General features: G+C 40.8%; 1 pseudogene across 1 annotated transcript in view; it reads right to left on the bottom strand.

Annotated features, from left to right (window-relative positions):
• The window catches only part of LOC308328860 (VPS10 domain-containing receptor SorCS1-like), a 49,085-nt pseudogene extending 32,540 nt beyond the window's left edge, over positions 1–16,545 (bottom strand). The window contains exons 1-8 of the transcript in view: positions 15,838–16,545; positions 7,344–7,411; positions 6,635–6,734; positions 6,218–6,376; positions 4,296–4,369; positions 1,412–1,476; positions 498–616; positions 56–145 (exon numbers count right to left, since the gene is read on the bottom strand). The product of the transcript in view is annotated as a VPS10 domain-containing receptor SorCS1-like (transcript). The remainder of the gene's footprint in view (positions 1–55; positions 146–497; positions 617–1,411; positions 1,477–4,295; positions 4,370–6,217; positions 6,377–6,634; positions 6,735–7,343; positions 7,412–15,837) is intronic.
• Between the last annotated feature and the right edge of the window lie 1,545 nt (positions 16,546–18,090).

Here is an 18,090-nt window from a genome sequence, read left to right as displayed (position 1 = left end):
ATTCCGCTGCAAATGTGCATGTTAAAGAATCAATATGACGTTTCAGCCTTCCTACCTTTGGCAATGTGTACTTGGGAAGCTTCATTGGGTAGAACGTGTTTCTTTTATAGGACACATAGTGGACAGATTGACCACCCATTGGCACCTAGAAAAGCAATACAGCGAGATTTGAAATTCACCAGGTTCAATCTGAGTGTCTATTATTATAATCACAACAGTTGTCATTGTTTTCATTGATCTATAATTATGTACAGTATCAAATATTTAAAAATGTCAAAGCTAGGAAGAGTCTAAGATGTACCACTAATGAGGACGGAGCACTGTGTGTGTGGTAGCAGGGATATGTAACACTGAGAGATGCCATTACGTTCTTCAACATAATGGCCACTTTTAGTTAATGAAAAACAGGACTCTACATTAAGATGCGATTCAGCGCGGTGGTTTTACAGCTTTTAATTGTCTTTTAATGGAGCCAGATCTTGCAATAAAAAACCCACCTGGATGAAAACGTACTCATCCTGAACCACCAGGGAATCGGGAATGATAAATCCTGGGAAGGGCTTGCCCTTGTTTGCATCGGAGCAGTTCTGCAGTTTACATGTTATGTACTGTGACCCTGTAGTTAAGCATGAGATTAGTGTTAGGAATGTAACAAGGGCGAAACAACAAAACAAACAACCTTCCATTGTCCCCAATTAAGGTTTAGCATTTCTTATTATATGCTGATGCGGACAAAACTTGGACGGCCAATTTCTGTTGTCACTAATAGATAAAGTGGAGAGCTGTCCCCCTGTGTTAGCTGGAGCCAAATGAGGTGGCCTCCCCAGAGACAGGGCATTAACACCGGAGGCCTTATGGAAGTGCCCCTCTCTACACTGTGGCCAAGTTGGAGCCTATAGTCCCTTGAAAAATGAATTAGCTTAATCGTATGAAGAAAGTCTCAATGCTGCCAATTCAAATGGGGGGGGGGGGGGGGGTAAAAGAGTTACAGTAAGTGCACTGAAAGATCTGTTACCCTGTGCATCCTTTGGAACTAGACTTCAGGAATTACAATGAAGGTTGGCACAAGCGCAGAAGGTAATTCGATTTGGTGTCTCTTCTTATTTCAATAGGAAAGATGATGAACTAGCCTACAGTTTGAACCAACACAATCTAAAGCATTTAGGATGTTAAAGAGAAGCCATAGGGAACTTTATATGATTTAGAACCATTTTTCACTATATTTCCACAGGTGCAGCAATTACATCTTATTGAAAAATACTATTTGCAGTATTACTGCAATTTCTAATCACTTTCTCTGTTTGAAATATTATTGCTATTGGCACCATTGTTGTTTTACAGTACCATGTTTTTTTTAAGTCTTCTCAGCACAAAAGTGGTCTGACCAAGGTGACTTTATGTGAATACTCACGTCCATCAAACACACGAGTCTCCAAGTGGATCATTCCCGGCTCTTTGTCTAAACCCAGCTTGGACCTGTAATAAATAACATAATAATAAACATCTTTTGAGGATCCCCTCGAAAACAAGATGATGCGCACCTCAAGGGGATTATCCTCAGAATAAATTTCAAATAAAATAAATAATCTTAATTAGTGTAAAAGTTATGTAATGGCCATATATGGAGCGTGTCCTGTAGTGTACAGGGTTTGATGAGGCCAGATCAATATATGGAATGTCAAAATAGGTCAGCTCCTTGATGGAGGGGAAAGGAACTGGTTGGAATAACGTGTACCTTCCACGCGCTACGTCCAACCAGGGAAACTCCCCCCTGTCAGGTGTAAAGGAGCAACTTGGACACTCAAGCATGAAGGAAGCATGAGTTAAGTCCGTTGCTCCAGGATCACATTAGATGATTGACACAGGGGTGAAAAATGTGTTACAAAATCGTGGGATAAAAAATATATAAAAATAAAAAAACAGGTCAGCTCCATATATGGAGATGTAAGGGTGGCAGCGGGATCAGTGTCTTGAGTGTACAGGGGTCAGATATGGTCAGATGAGGTCAGTTCAACATAGCTCAACATAGCTCCTTGTATGGAGATCTAAGGGTAGCAGCAGGGGCAGTTTCTTGAGTGTACAGGGTTTGATGAGGTCAGATCAACATATGGAATGAATTATGTATTGGCCATATATGGAGCGTGTCACGAAGCGTGACTGACAGACTGACTGACTGACTGACAGGTTAGGCGTGACTGACTGACAGGTTTTGCAGGTTTTAAAAGTAAACTGCGGGCTACGGTCGCAATTATGACTATCTCCCACAAACACCGACCTGCTAGCTATACCTGACCTATAATTTACTGGGAAGATGTACAGGACGCTGAATATATGTATATGGTCGATAGTGATTCTGAGGTTCAGTGCAAGTGACCACCTGTTGCATTAATAGCTGCTACTGTGGCTGAAGATGGGTTTCTTCTCATTTTCAATAACATGGCAGCATCTGAACCATAATATAAAAAATATAAAAAAAACGAGCTGTGATTCTGCTTTCCTCAGCACTTTGTAATTGCCTCTCACCTTCATCTCTTTTAATGGTCTCTCTGTCAAATACTTCATCCACTCTATCAGTGAATAGCAGGCATTGCTCTTATGAATAGGTCCCCCTCGATGTTACGTAACTTAGGAAGCGTATACACCGTAAAATCATCAGTGTTAATTTAACTCTGAGACTTTGTTCCATCTATAGAACACCTTCAGAGCTAAAGTAACATTCAGGATTTAACAGTGGAGCCGGACATGCCAGACTGTCACCAACACGTTTTGCAAATATTTTTCGGAAGACGTGTTAGATAAGATGCTCACAGTTTATGGTGAAAGCACATTCCTAGTGATAGCCGTCTTCAAATTGTGTTTAGTACCTTTTTCTAGCATGTTTATTGATCCACCTATCTTACAGAGGACAGAAGGTCAGAGCATCTCTCTATGAAATGTTTATTATGACTGAGCCCCACAAACTCCTCCAATTTATGTTCGATAAAAATATCGTCCCAGACAGGGCTCAGGAGTTTAACATGATAAAACATGCATTAGCCATACAACACACAGACGATAATTTTACTGTGAGCAGACTGTATGTATATTGGAAAATTCATAATAATACTCTCTATAGAGGGTATGCGCATGCATGAAGTGAATGGCAAATCGAGTGGCAAATTGAGTGTCAAAGTGACAGGCAAAGTGAGTTTAACATTGTTTAATGTCGTTTAATGCAATTAGATATGACTTTTCTGTTTGGATGCATGGGCTGTCAAGGCCAGAAACTCAGTAGGCATTCCTGCATAACTTCCTGGTTTGATGATGATGTCACGTGCATACCCTTGTTCTGTTACCAATATAATAATTAAAACAACCATTAACTGTATGTAAGTTAGTGGCAGTATGCTGGTGAAATTGAAGGAAATAGCCAAAGGAAGTTATACTTTTCTTCTCAGCCCCCAAAGGAGATGAGCACTAATATATCCCTTCATCCCTTTGAGGATTAAAATATCAGAAGCTTTCAACAAGGGGCCAATAATATTTTTATTGGGCTGAGAAACTGCCTCCTCTGCGCCTTTCTTTGGCTCTTGTGATTTCTCTAAAAGCCACTTTGTCATCACTTACCCAAGTGCACACGTTTGTGAAATCAGTCAAAAAGAAGTAAAACCAGATTTCCGTAAAGGTGAAATGCAATGAAATTACTTGGCCTATAATTAAGCTTAATGTGATTGGGACATCATCCTAATAGGCTTGGACACAAACCTGGATAGATGGATAATAGACGGACCGATAGACGATAGATAGGTGACTGCAGACACGTATGTGTCTGTTCACTCCGTTCCGTTTGGCACATTTTGATTGTCAGACACCGTTATAAATGGTTTTGATGGGTCAGTGTTAACCAGTCACAATGAATGGATTCAGGGCATTGCATATTATCAGACGACAAGCAATGTTGCTGCAATATCAGGCAATATCCTGGTAAATATTACTCCATCTTTCCCCAACTATCACTATGCAATATCTAGACGATTGCAGGCATGTGCTGCATGTTGAGCAGGCACAGCATACAGTATGCAAATAATGCATAGAGAAGGAATCTCACCGCTATCATTGTACTGTATGGGAACATTGGGATGGTACTGTAATATTTATTTATACATAAATGTTTTTATTTGTTAATGCATAATTCTCCACAACCACTTTTCTATCCACTTTACTTCTAGAATATGGGGAATTGTAAGTGATATTGCAGCATTTATGTCCCAGTAAGATTGACAGTTTCGTTCCAAAGGAGTGATTGTTGATCTTACCAGTAGAATCTGTTGGGGACAACACTGTCATGCACAAGCTGCCATCTCCTCCCAAATTCAACAGAGACATAGAGCTGAAAAAAGAAGAATTAAGACATCACCCCAACCCGTATGAAATAACCTGGGAAAATGTCCTGTTCCTCATTTAATATAAAAAAATATGCTCAAGCAGCTGTCAGTTGCACAGTGTTGTCGAATTAAGGATAATGAGGATAATCTCATGGGTGTGTTTTTTCTTTTAGATCGGGGTGAACTTGGGGTATTGTCATTGCAATTTAGGAAGAAGATAATTAAAAAATACTTTGGGTACAGGTGCTTCAAAAAAATTTGAATAAAATTAACAATACTGGAACATAGGCTCGACAATCTATCTCTGCTACAAGAATGGGAAAGTGAGATAAATATAGAGAGAGAGACAGCGAGGGAGATATAAAGGGGAGGGGGCGGGCAGGTTGGCACTTTTCACAGATAGGGCACCTTGGCTTCATTTTCCATGGGTACCTCTCTCCCGACTGTAACTCAGCAGGAATCCTGCCTAATTGCCAATGTTAAAATGCCTCACTTAACTGTCGGTGAAACGTTTTTTTGCATAATGCTATTAGTCTGCAAAAGTCTGCCTTTTACTGCACAGTTGGACTTAGTACTCTAAAGATATGTCATCTTCCCAGCTACAATCTAGCAGCCATGTGTCTTGTGAAGTCCGCTTTACTGGAATTACTGACATAACTTGGGCTTATCCTTGTACAGTTTAAAATACATGACAGTGAGTGCATCAGTAAATATTTGATATCGGCTGCTATTATATATTTATTCATGGCGTGGCACTGAAGGGTCACAGAGTTGTCTAGAAAAGGGTCTGTGTTTGTCTCTCTGCCTGTCTGATAAACCACTGGACCGATCAGCGCCAAATTTATTGTGCACGCTGCGAGTACTAAGGACGTACGTATAATACATAAATTGTAAATGGTAGATGGTGCAATTATAGAGCACCTTTAGCCAAACTAAATTACATTCATCCATTCACACACTCACAGAGTCAATGAAGCAACCATGCCAGACACCAAACCCTCTATTGTTGCTGTCAATAAAGAATAAATACAGAGTGAATAAAAGAGAATAACATATGTCAGTTCTTTGCTCTTTTTTTTGCTCATTGATAACTCTCAGTTGAAAGTGTTGTCTTCACCCCATTCTTACTTTTCAGCCCCGCCTAGACCGTTTCTCTCCCCCCCCCCCCCCCCCCCCCCCGAAAATAGTTTGATGTCTCTGGTGTTGAGTAGACCAGACAGCAAAGTTCTCACTGAGAATGATGTAGTGTGTGCGTGCGTGCGTGCGTGCGTGCGTGCGTGCGCGCGAATGTGTAGTGTACACTGTACACACACGAGTGTGCATCAGTACATGTAGGAGGTGAGCTTGTGTATTGTTTGATGCGTGCCTTGCTGCTTCCCTCGTTAAATGTCTTTCTTCTGGGATACAATCATTCAAACTAGGACACGCTGTATTTAGATCCTGCAACCAGACCCTATGGCTTGTTTTAAGAAAACAGGTGATTAGCCATCTCTACTGTGCCAAATGCAACTCTGGCTGTAGTGACAGATGTCTCTGCTAGTGAAGACCACATCCTGATAATGAGACAAAATGAGGAGAATGAGGCATTTCAAGGAGCGCCGGCCACACACACTTTAGCTTACGTAAGATCTAAACAAGATATTTGTTTTGATCACTCCCCGCCGGGCTTGCCACAGAGCCAGTGCGCATGCAACTCAAAAAGAGGCTCCAACGAGGGCCATTAGACAATGTTGAGCAGAGCAGTTCACAATATCAAATAAGTCAAAAGGCGTTTTCAGAAGCCATTAGCATCCATCCCTTTGTATTCCATCATTCAGCATTCATTCAAAACTGCTTGATTGGCACATCATTACCTTCTGGTCGTGGCTGTAAGCCAGAATCCAGTCCTCCTGCTCAGGGTGGAAGAGGAGGCTGAGGATGTCGAAGGCTAAACTGTGTTTCTGATATGATGCTCCCTCGTCCAGGCTAATAAGCAGACTGTTCTCCACCTCCGGGTCGGTCAGCAACATGATCTGAGATGAGACACGATGGCAGGATGGCAGGAATTAAGCCTGATCCATTCTTTGTCGTAATAGGCACCGTCATACGTCCGAGCCTAAATTGAGCATTAGCAAGTTGCCTTGATGCCATCCAATCCCCAGGGCTTAGGTATGCATGTGCAATTTAGTGCCAGAGATAAACACACAGTCTGTGGAATCCTTTTGTGAGAAGATTATAATAACTTTGTAACTGTGCAAAACAATAATACGCAGCTTAATATAGCAGCTTACCTTCTTTTTGTTGTTCGGACTCACATATAAGTAGCTCAGTATCGTTTTTGGCCCAACCTTTTCATTGAGTTTTTCATATGTGGTCCCATAGTCTGTTGACCTAAAATTAAATGATGAGTTAAGGAGGGTGTTGAAGAACAGAATATTGCATACTAGTTAGTACACTGATAGAATCATTAAGACTCTCACGCAAGCAGAAAATTGCAACACAAAAGTCATGAGGTAATTTTCCAGATGAATGGAGATTCTTTTAATGACTTGAATAAACAGGAATATCCAATATGACATGCTTGACGAGGTGTTATAGTGTTATAGTATTTTTTTATTGTTCGTTAAACCTTATCAGAGATATCTGACTCAATTCCTTCCATAATGATGCATAATAACCAGGCATGAAATTGTGTAGTGAAGTCTGCATATTTGGACAGACTATATTTCAAGAAGAAAATATGTGTAGATTTCCATGAAATGTTTTAAAAATGTGTTTTTGAGACATCTGTTGTTTTCTATCTTGTTTGTCAAAGAGGGAAAGTAATCATTTGGGAGTCATGCAGGCAGTTTGAAAAGTAATTATCTAAGAGCCATAATGTGGAGTTTGCGCATTTGTCTCACTGTATCTGTCTCCCTTTCAACTCAGGGAGGTAATAATCCATAAAGTGTAAATCACGCCAACAAGGGGGGACTTGTGGATGATGGAAGTCATTCTTACCTCCATAAAGAACTCTCAGTCACTCGACCAACATTGAAGTCAAAGAATTTTGTCAGCATGAGAATCACCTGTAAAAGAAAATATATCACATTAATGGCTTAGGAGACGTGCAGTGTGTTTGAGAAATCCCCCGAATCCACCCTCTAAACATGATGTATGTCGAACAATATGAAAATAAACAAACATCTAGGATAGCTTCTGTTAACACCCCAAGAGACAGAGCTTTAACAAATCCCAAACCAGAACACTGATGGTAAGTCAGACTTCTCTTTTTTGTTTGTTCACCTGAGCATGACATGTATTCTTCTCCTAAGGTGAAGAACCTTAAAGCATGTAGTACGTCAAACCCTGTGGGTTTGTCCCAAAGCAAGAGACAACGACTGCTGCTCTATAAATACATGAATAAATAAGTAAACAATGCATCAATCATTCATGCCAGGAACGGCATGGCTGCGCCTCGTAAAATATCACAGACATCTGTTTTGAAGAGGGTCATAAAAAATGCCTTAGTTATATGGAGCTTACACAGGCCTTTACTAATACAAATGAAAAGCCATAAATTTCAAGCCATGTAAATTGGTCCAGATGTTAATGAATGGCTGGGCCACCCCACACCCCCTTTGTCTTCTTTTTTTGTGTGTCTTTAAAAAACAGAAATGATTGTACACAGCATGTGAGCCAAATCAATGCCCATGTTCTCAACTTAATTATTGATCCATGGGCTCATGTTTAGATATCCTGAACATAAACATATCGTTTACTCTAGACGACAATATGGATAGATAGAATTCCCTTCAATGGAATGATGTAAGTCCATGAAAACAGTGAGTCACTGCATCTTATGCAATTTTAAAGGTCTTTCACACCTTCCAAGAGAGACAGAAGAGGGTGTTTCACCTTGCACCCTTCGCCCTTATACAGCTGTAAAAGTTGTTTGAGTAATGTCCCACACCATGCAGTCATGAAAACTGAAGATGATACTACTCTCCTGGGAGTGCTTACAGGGAGCCTGAAACCTGCTGCACTGAATATTTTAATGGCTGTTGATAAACTAAGCTTCTGCTAATGACCATTCACTCAGATGGTAAACTGTACAGCACAGTAAACAGTACAAATACCTAGGTACTAGAGACCCGCGGATGGAGTTTTTTGTCACCGGCAATAGCAAATGCATTATCCGCCCATTATCCAACCACATCATCCTATTTATATTAACTGCACCATCCGCAGGTCTCTACTGGCTTGGGACACCACAATGGAAATATATGAGGGCATAATAACTCATAACTCAACTCACGCGTTATCCAACCGCATTAATTATGTCGTCCTATTTATATTAACCGCACCATCCGCCAACCGTGGCTAAAGCCGCCATCCGCAGGTCTCTACTAGGTACTGACATCAAACACAAAATAGCAAAGATGGTGACTCTATTTCTAGTGGAGAGACTTGCAATATAAACTGAACTGACAATAACAATAACAAAAAAAAAGCAAAGATCTATCATCTAACATTTTCTTCATTTAAAACTTCCATCAAGCACAAATCTTTCACTTTTTATGGTGATGCATTTTATAACCAAAAAAGAAGATGGTAATAGCTTTACTGTTAGGGTTCAGAATCAAATGTTGTCAAAAGGTCAGATGGATGGTTGTCTCACTGCCCTGGCTGGGGGCCACAATGTGACAAGGTCACAGCATGACAGAGAACCCCATTGTGTGTGAAATGGTTGTTTCAGTGATATACAAGCAGTAAACTGTGATATTGAGCTGACAACGTGCAAGCCACAAAGTGACATGTCAATCATCGTGTTCAGGTTTTGGTACCCAGCAGCTTATTGGTTGACATAGACTCCTCTCTCCCTTTTCCCTCTCATCTACAAGCTCACAACGGTAATTTTTGGTGAGGAGATTTGGTGTAGAGAATAAAAAAGGGACCACGTACAGGGCCAATTCAGGTAAAGTTTATACTAGGGAGTTTAAATGATTAACAAACAAAAACGATTTGTATCAGACGGCGGGCTCAGTCTTAAACTCTTAATACAAATATAGTACAAATGGAATAGAAATGGCTGCTGATTCACTTTGAAATGCATTTGAAATATGAAATATATTTTCTGTTTCATTAAAAAGATATATACTCGTCCTAAGATACCGACCAGTAAAGGACAACCCCCCCACATCCCTTGTCATACACACAACCCTGTGATGTGAAATGAGGTATACTTTTGACAATAACCTTTCCAAATCAATGGGTTTTGACAACTTTCTGATTGTTATATTCCAAAATATCCTCATGTGCTAGGACCGTGCAGCATTACCTTTGTACTAGTGCAGGGGTAGGCAACCTTTATTATCAAAAGAGCCATTTTTGGCTTTAATAAAGCAAACTTTAATTATTTGGGATTTTTCTGGTCTTTCAATATTACATTTTATTGTTTGCTAATTTCTCAAAGCATATCAAGTACCAGTAAGCTAGCAGCATTGGTGGTGAAAGAATAACGTTATGCCTCCTACAAATTCAATAATTATGATTAAATGTAAAAATAATTAAAGAAAAGAAAAAGAAAACCTCTTATTCCTTTTCATACTTCTTTGCCGTAGCAACTGGGAGCCACGGGAGAGGGCCTATAAGTAAGTACATTCTATTTATATAGCACCTTTCACAGAGAGGACTCACAGTACATAAGTACATAATAAAACATGGGTTGAACCATCCACAAATGCTTGTTTAAAAAGAAATGTTTTGAGGCTATTTAAAAAAATGCCCACAGAGGAGGATATAAGAGCCACATGTGGCTCTAGAGCCGCAGGTTGCCTACCCCTGTACTAGTGGTACTCAAGTACAGTCAAATGCAGAGCTACAAGGATTGTCGCCAAAAGAAACCCTGCCTACTAAAATAATTGGTACACGGTATGACTTTAAGCATAAATGTTAAGTGTGACAACCAATCGCAGACTCCCTCTACTTCTGTTCCATACAGAATTACACTGCCAAAGCCTAGCGCAGAAATAGTTGATGCACTAATTGGTCAGCCGCCGTATCGCCCACGATTGAACTAGCTGTTGAAGGAACTGTTGATGTCAGACGTGGCCGAATCCAAGCCATTAAACACGGTTACGGAGGATGATGTGGTCAAGTCCATGACTGACACTGGAGTTTATCCAGGCTAAAAGGGACCAAATCCCAGAGTGCAAAAGCTGCACGACGGGGCCTGCAGCACCTGTGATGACTCCTTCTCCACTCTGTGGGACAACGGTTATGTTTTCCCAGGGCAGCTCTTCGTTGACAGCAGTGCTAATTTCTTTATCACACATTACCCCCACTTCATGTATAAAATAAATATATATATATATATATATTATTGCGACCATAGGTCGCAGATTACTATGAGTCAGTCCGTCCGTCATGCCTTGTGACATGCTCCATATATGGCTGTCACTCAGTCCGTCGCGCCTCGTGATATGCTCCATATATGGCCGTCTCCATATGAAGATCACGACACTGACCTCATAAAACCCTGGATAGCCATACATGGAGAAGACTGGATCATCACCTAGATCTGCATATGGAGCCGGCCAGCAACTCTACATCTGACCTCAAACCCTTAATTCTCATGGAACTGGGGATGGCAATGAAGGGCCCGGGAAGTCTGGCATGGCATTGTGAAATCCATGATCTCGACCGCGGTCGAAAAATGATGATGATGAATTCTCCATATGGAGTTGACCTGTTCTCTGACATCCCATAATTGATCTTCCCCGCCCGCCCATACTCTTCGATGTCTCCCTTTTGACACTGATTCAAACTCTAGACGGGCCCGCCCCAAAGTTATTAGCGCAGCTGTGCCCAGCAGCCAGGCCCTACAATTAAGGCCCGGCCCTACCTGGGCCCTAACTGGGCTGGCCCAAGGCCCCGCCTGGCCTTACTAATCACACATTTTACGCCCTACCCAGCCTGAAAATGTAAAAAGAAAGTCCATATATGGGCATTCCCAGACCTGTTGTTTCAGCATGGCCGTGCCCTTTAGGGCGAGGTCAGTCCCACGAACAGCAAATGAACAGTCCCACGGTGATTTTACAACTTTATGGGAAGGGATTTGAGAACAAGGAATGTGCTGGTGTTTGTACGCAGCCATTCTGTGAAGCCTTGACAGTGTCTGTTTGACAGTTGACACGATGTCTTCTCAGATGTGAATTCTACCAAACCACTAAACAGAAACCATGTTTGGCAGCCAAGTTTATAACACTGAACACAAAATGAATACGAGATATGTTTTATTATTATTATTTATTTATTTAACTATTTCAGATTGATGATTAGCTGACTAAGTAAACTTTCATCTGCACATTTTGTGCTGAATTGTATGGAATCCATTAACAGGGCTAATCCATGTAGCTTGTTAAACCAGTGGTGACAAATACGTGTCCACGTTGGGCTCCAGAGATTTATGCACCTTCAATAAAGTAGCCTTTACAGCTTCCAAAAGTCACAGCCTGCTGGACATTGTCATACACAATAAAACAACCCGTTGCAGTCTGGAAAAGAGCAACAAATTACTTCCTACCTCCTGTCTCGCAATTAGCTTTATGCATTTTCTTGGGAAGCATCCAGTGTTAGAGTCAGATATAATTTGCATCCAGTCAAGTGCCAGCTGTAAAACCTTTTTTGCATTCTGGTAGAAGCTATGCGTACAGTATGAGGTGAAGCTCTGCGGTTGATGAATATTTAATGCAGCTTTGCTGTGGTACATTATCCATTTTTGCAGTTAAACCTGTGTTAAATAGTGTGTCCATCACATTTCCAATAGGGCATAGCAGTGGCCATTTTGTGGTTCCACAAAAAAAGCCATTACTTTTTCCCATAGATTTCCAACAATATTCAGACATGTGTGTGTGTGTATGTTATGCCTATATAAAAATAAAATAATTTAATATGTAATTGAATATGCATATCTGTTTTCACAGAATCAAATGTTTTATGGTCATGATTCACCAGGATATGGCTTGACTCTAGGCTTAAAATAATTTATATAAATATTTTTGGTAATCTCTATGAATGGCCTTTTATTGTGGAACAAAATGCTATGCCCTATAGATTGGGACAATGCAATTTATTCTATTTATTCAGTAGTGCCATAGGTATTTTTATATCTTCCCATCTGAATCTAGGCAAAGGTAGTACTGTTTCTGAAGCATCACGTCAGTTAACATGTAGCCCACGTTTTACCAAACTAGCGCAAATATGTCCAAAAGAGATTGTCTGACACACGTGTATACGCAAATTGAATCTCGAGCCCATAATCCTTAAATGATTTGGAATGAATCTGACCATTATTGAAAAATGAAAAGAGCTTTAATGGGGACTTAAAGGGCTTAGGTTGGAGAGATTAATGCTGTGAAATGAAGGTGTTGTATCAGGAAAGAGAAGGGGTGACTGAGGGCGGAGGAGTGCTGTATAGTGTGGTAGGAACTAGGAACATACTGTGAAAGAGGAAAATGAAAGGCAAGACAGAGTAACTGAGGGAGAACACGTGAAAGAGACAAATTAAATGTAAGACAGAGTACACACTGCAATTCAGTCACTCCCTTGATCCAGACTCATCAGCTGTAATTAGTCAAGTGAGCACAATTAAACAGATGGACGACTCCATAAAAACAATAATTGTAACTGTGGTTCTCACTAGAATTTCAATATCAAGATCAACAAGATACTTATCTGTAACAAAAACTGTTTGGTTTAGGGTAGTTGGTTATACAATGTTGGTTATACAATTTCTTTATTACCCCATTTATGAGCTGCAAAAATGATTTATTGTTAAAGAAGAAATAATTGCATCTGATTCTAATAGGGAGAGGAATACTTCTAGTAGGCCTAACACTCGCTTTCATTATAAAAATCATGACATTTATTTCATCAAAAGAAATAAACTCATTCCAAAAGATTCCCATTGATGTTGGAAATATCTGAAGACCCCTGTGGGTCCAGTGAAGCGTGAGGCATGAACTCTCGCTTGTAAAAAAAAATCACCACATGAAACTGCATCGCTAATCGTTTTTATAAAAACAAGAGAAAGAACTGTCCTTTCCTGTTCAATTGTTTATTGCCTTTGAGATGGAGATACTGTGCAGGCCTCTGTGAGGATGACTATTATGTGGAAGCACATAATGGACAAGCCGGAATACATCAATAATATCATAGTTATATGTGTATTGTACGGAGGCTTTTGTCTGCCACATCAATTTATATCACTTAATTAACAAAGCAATGTCTCCCAGTAGACCAGATGTTGCTCTGGGTGGGGATTCTTTGAAGTCAGAATGACTGGCTCTCTGGTGGATAACAGGTCAACTCGGTTATTAAATATGCAGCGACTTTACACTATCACAAAAGAGAAATCACTAATGTCCTGATCTCACTGCCTGGCCTCTCTAGAGAGTTAAATGTTAAATCATGCATTTTTGGAAATGAAGAAACCTTGTCTATTTAGAATTCTGCTCCAGTAACTGTGTGAATGTGAATCACCCTGGCAATTGCAGGTATTACAAATGTGCAAATCAATGCCTAAGAAGCTGAATTGTTCCTAAAATATTTGATTCATTAAAACTTTACTCTTGTCCAGCATGAGATTATAATTATCAGCAACCTTGTGCGGCTTTGGGACTCTTTATTTCTGATCCCTGAACAGGCAATGCTCTGCATTCAATTTAGACGGCAAAGTGAAAGTCTGCTCTTCAGCAACACCTATCAAGCAGAACAGAAACCGTCTGAGTTATTGACGTCCTCTCTGCAGAGATCCCAGTCCAATGTGGATGTGGTTTAGCTTGAGAAGTCATCTGAAACGGAGCGTCCTGCTTCTTTGCACTTAGCTTTTCCATCATTTAGTCTTTCAGTAAAAGTGAAGGCTAGTCTAGAACTCCAGCTAGGCTTTGGTTGCCTGCTGAATCTGGATGCCTCAATTTGTGGGGGGTGGCTGGGTGCGGTCTGAACAATGAACGCAAGATTAGACATTATCAAGTGAGATTAGATATCAAATGGAGCTCCCCCCCGACCTGCAGCCAAAAGGTATGCACAGAAGCTGCCTTGATGCTTGCATTTCACAGGACAATATATTTAGGGCTATGGCATAGCCTATATAATATATTGTCCAAACCCTAGGCTTAGGACATTAGCATAGCCGCTCCAAGCTCAAAACAAGAATATATTTGTCTCTGATGAGCAAGAATGTTTTACCAGCCTGAAGCAGACAGCAGTCTCATAGTAAAGGTGAATGATTCAAGAAGGGGTTTATTTGTGCCTAAGTGCGTGTGAGCCACTAAAGATTAAAGACGTGTTCTGACCAAAATGTGTCATCAATATCAAAGTAAAAATATATATATATTGAACTTGAAACATTTATATGTTGGTTCTCGTACAGCAATATTAATGACAGTTATTTCAGGACAGGAAATGGAGAGCTTGGAAAGACATTTCAGGGATGAATGGTAGTATTATAATGTTACACACCAAAAGACATGACCTTTCTAGGCTTTCTTGAACTCTTATCTTGTGGTATATCCTCTACCTTCAATGCCACTGAGCTGGCAGTGTTATACACTCTCTCAGAGTTAAATTAACACTCAGGACTTTAGAAATAGAAATAGAAAAGGTGTGAGTTGAAGTAGTGCCTATCTCTCATCTACTGTGAGTGTCCGCTCTGAGATCGGGAGGTCAGGTTCGATCCCCTGGCCGGGTCACACCAAAGACTAAAAATAGGACCCAATGCATCCCTGCTTGACACTCAGCATCAAGAATTGGATTGGGAGTAATTCCCTGCGACATGCTAGTGCCATGTCCAGGGGGTGTACTTTTATGTCATGGCTGGCTGAGGAATGTACTTGTACATCAAGCCACCACATGCTACAGAAAACCACATGGCTCGCAAGGCTTACTTATGTCACATCAAAAGAGCGCGTTTTGAACCACCAACAACAGAGAGAGGAGGATTAATAAACCGCCATAATATGAATATTTAAACAATGCAACAAATTATCAAGCTGTAATACTCAAGTGAAATAGAAAGTTCTCATTTTAAGCCCACTGCCACTATAATATACAGAACCACAACACAAGAAAGGGAGGGGAGGAGAGGGAGAGAAGAGAAGAGGAGAGAAGAGGGAGAGGAGACAGGGCAAGGAGACAGGGAGTGATGGAGATGGAGAGATGGAGAGATAGTGAACGACAAGGAAGAAAATCTCTTCCAACCCACAAACCAAACGCACAAACTCAGATTCCAGCTAATTTCTCAGACTCCTGATCCTCTAATCTCTCACGTCACGTCTGAGTCTCACCACACCACTGCCACCACCACTAAACAGTCTGATATTTAATTCAGTTAGCCTATCAACAAGTCTAGTACCAAAAAATAATAAAACAAATCTGTTTATTTGCGTGTGTGGTGGCAGTGGTGCCGTGCGTAATAATAGAACAAGTTAACAACACACGAGAAACTTACACTGCTGTTCTGTCCAGACCAGTGCACTACTGCCTGGTTATGAGCCGAGTCTCCGGCGAGGGCGAATGTTGAGCTGGTCAGGTGGAACTCCTGCTGGTCCTCCTCGCCGCTCCATGGAAATGCGGACCACGTTCCCATGCTTTCAGCAGTCGGCGCGCTGCGCCTTCGTCTCCTGCACCAGCTCCTTAAGCCAGCTACAATGGTATTTGTGATCGCATCACCTTGTACCACGTTTTCTTTGTAAAGCTTGTAACTTTTTTCATCGTCTTTGCTTTCCTCGGTCAAATTGTTGTCACCCGAGGAGGCAACGGTCGTTGCGCGTGGACCACCGGATCCACGAGGCTCGTGAGAAGTGGAAAGTTTCTCTTCGAGTGCGTCTTTCTCAACACAAACAGAGTTATTTTCCCGGTAACTTTCCTCGCTGCCGGTAAATTCCTCGACGTTGTCGTTTCGGTCTCTGTTCGTAGATTTCAGACCCATTAGCCTTTCGGCAAATCCGACGAACTCCTCAGTTGGTATCTCGCCATAATCAGCCACATCCAGCGCCGAGAGCTCCCGTGGAAAGTGTTGGACTGTAGGTATGTTGCATGATGGGAATGGGATGCACCTTATCTCCGCTTTTGTTATGCCCAGTATGGAAGTTAAGGAGAAGAGCCAAATCCATTTAGCAATCAGATTAGAAAGGCAACAAACGAAGCTCATCTCCATTCTACGTAGATTCCGCTTTCAAATGTCCCCAAAACATATCATAGCTACTCTTTAGGATGCCCCTAATTTCGCCTGGTAAAGTCGAGAGTGTGTAATGCACTGTGGGGTGATGGACAAGTCTTCCCAAGTACTGATGAAAACGATGCACTGACTAGGCGGAGCTGGGGGTTGGATCCTGCATGAGAGGAGAGAGGGGCAATTCCCCCCCCCCCCCCCCCTGTTTAGACTATCTCGACTGAGATGGGGAAAAAATAATGACTGCACTCGATTAGTTTTACATTTAAATTATGTTTATGTACAATGTCAATTAAGCATAGATCATTAATCAATTAGACCATGCTTACCCAATGGTTTCTGAGGTAAGATTGGAAAATAGGGCCAGCTTCACATAAAAAAGCATATTTTTTTTTAACAGCTCAATACGAGATTAAACAAGAAATCTCATTTGAATTATATAGGGCCTACCTTCATCACTTTTCCACAATATTCAGTGTTATTATTATTATTATTATTATTAGAAGTTCCTGATAACAGCCCTTGCAGGCTATAGCACACAAATGCCTATTAGAAGAATCAAGCATTTGCCTGCATTCACTGTCCAAGTCATTATGTAAGATAATGAATGGAGCTCAGCTACAAATTGTCTTAATACATTCCATAATTTCTCATGTTATCATTAACATGAAATGTAGAAAACATACTAAATTAATTCAAGTAATGTTCCCAAACTTTGGGCCCATAGATATTAAGTAGGCTATAGCTGTCTTCTTGAGTTAGTATTGCGGTGTTTATATGGTAGACAAACATCACAGATAAATAATCATTGGAATGAGAGCAGACATACTGCGAACAAAGAATAGAATAATGAACATGTGTCAATACAGAGCCCTTTGAATATATTCTTCATATTTATTTTAAATATGTTGGGCTTTGATCCAGCAAGATAATGTAGACCATTAAGAGAACTAGAGCCAATTGTAACTGTTTGATTAGATTCTGTTTCTGCCGGCTAACATTTAGTCAATAGGATGAGGATGCCGTTGACTGGTGACTGATGGCAAAGAGTATCTCTGTATTGAGCTGTTCCCCCGGCCCATTGCTCTGAACTGGGACGTGCTCCTGTTCAACACACAGGGTCAACAGCACAGAGACGTCTTTCATTGGCGGCCATTAGTGATGCAGCTTCGTGCGAGAGCTGTCTCAATCTGTTTCAGTTAGCCCCTACCAGACAAGAGCAAACCAGTCTATAATGCAGATTGATGGCTGATTGAGAATTTAAATCGTGGAGGACTTGAGTTAAAAAGCTCAACTTTGAACTAGGAGGTGAGCTAAAAGCATAGCCTCATCAGAGAAAGGCGTGGGCCCTCTTAGTGAAAATGCTGACAGTGTTTGATGTATTAATGTATTAATGTCACATGTATTTTGAATCAGTAAGTTTATTCATGTTTGTGTATATGCAACTAAAGGACACTTGTTTGAGTTATGATGGGAGGTGGGGACCTTATGAAATAATACACACCATGTTGATATACTAAAATATTGTGT

This window comes from Protomyctophum bolini (assembly GCF_963924005.1).
Source record: "Protomyctophum bolini genome assembly, chromosome: 14".
Lineage (NCBI taxonomy): Eukaryota > Metazoa > Chordata > Actinopteri > Myctophiformes > Myctophidae > Protomyctophum > Protomyctophum bolini.
The sequence above is the reverse complement of the archived record's forward strand: the minus strand, read 5'-3'. Positions and strand labels throughout refer to the sequence as shown.